Consider the following 1,314-nt stretch of genomic DNA (forward strand, 5'->3'; position numbering starts at 1 on the left):
CCCCCCGCCATCCCCCCCCCCCCATCCCCCCCCTGCCATCCCACGCCTGTCATCCCCTCCCTGCCATCCCATCCCTGTACTCCTGCCCCTGCCATCCCACCCCTTCCATCCCACCCCTTCCATCCCACCCCTGCCATCCCACCCCTGCCATCCCTGCCATCCCACCCCTGCCATCCCACCCCTGCCCTGCTGCTCCTCCAGGAGCCTTTGCCAGGCATTAGGGATGGCTGGGGGCTGTATGGTTTGCTTTTTAGAGGACCACACTGCATTTAAGGGGGAAATAAACTCCCACAAACTTAAGAGAGCCTTCAGACATATTCTAAGGAGCACAAACCAGGATGGAGGGGTGAGTGCCAGGACAGGCTCACCTGCCACCACCTGCAGTCACACGTTTCCTTCCTCACCCGCAACTCCTGCTTGTTCAGAAACACTGCAGCACACTGAGCACCCCCTGCTTCCCTGCAGTGATGCTGTGAAGGGGCAGGGGCAGCACACAGAGCATTTGGCACAAGACAGGGAGGGGGTGTAGAACGAAGGTGGTAGGAGCTGGGGAGGGGAAAAAGCAATGCTGGGAAGCCCAGATGAGATAAACAGATAGGAAAGAGTAGGAACATTCACCACGTCAGTAACAAAACATTATTCCTCTTAATCCTATGAACATTCCTGAGAACTGGGGCACAATGAGGGTTCCTCAGGAGACATCCATTGCACAGCACACCACCTGCAAACTGGCATGAGGGAGAACAGGGGGTGAAAAGCTTACCAGAGCATGCTTAGCCACCTACCTCAGGCAGGTTTGTGGCAGAGTATGAACAGATGTAGAGGCAGCAGCTGCAGAGCTAAACCCTTGACACTCAACAGCAACCTGAAGACTTCCTAGATATGGGTAACTCCCCCTGGTGCTCCCTCCAAAGAGGGGATCTGTCTGTCCTGGACCAGACACACATTCCACACCTGATGCAGACTCAGGAAAGGTAACTGATGGGGTAAGAAAAGCAGAGGAGGACACTACTGCAACTTCAGAGAGCAAACCAAGACCAGAGTGTTTTATATAAATGACAAGCAAAGGCAATGAGATTCATTAGTGTATGGAATGGTCTCCAGAGGGAAGTGTTATTGGCCACAGGGCTGGTGATTCCATTCAAACCTATCAGGGGAAAGAAAGAGCAGCATGGGGTTGCCTATTCCTATAGCAATAGAAATTCCAAACTTGAATAATTTAAAAACTAGACCAAGAGAAGAGCTCAGATAGCTCAGGTTTTATGCTGCTTTTCCAAAAGAAGGAGGTACATGACTACTTTGATGGGGCAGTGG

This window comes from Chaetura pelagica, unplaced genomic scaffold (genome assembly GCF_000747805.2).
Source record: "Chaetura pelagica isolate M959 unplaced genomic scaffold, ChaPel_1.0 scaffold26, whole genome shotgun sequence".
In the NCBI taxonomy this organism is placed as follows: domain Eukaryota; kingdom Metazoa; phylum Chordata; class Aves; order Apodiformes; family Apodidae; genus Chaetura; species Chaetura pelagica.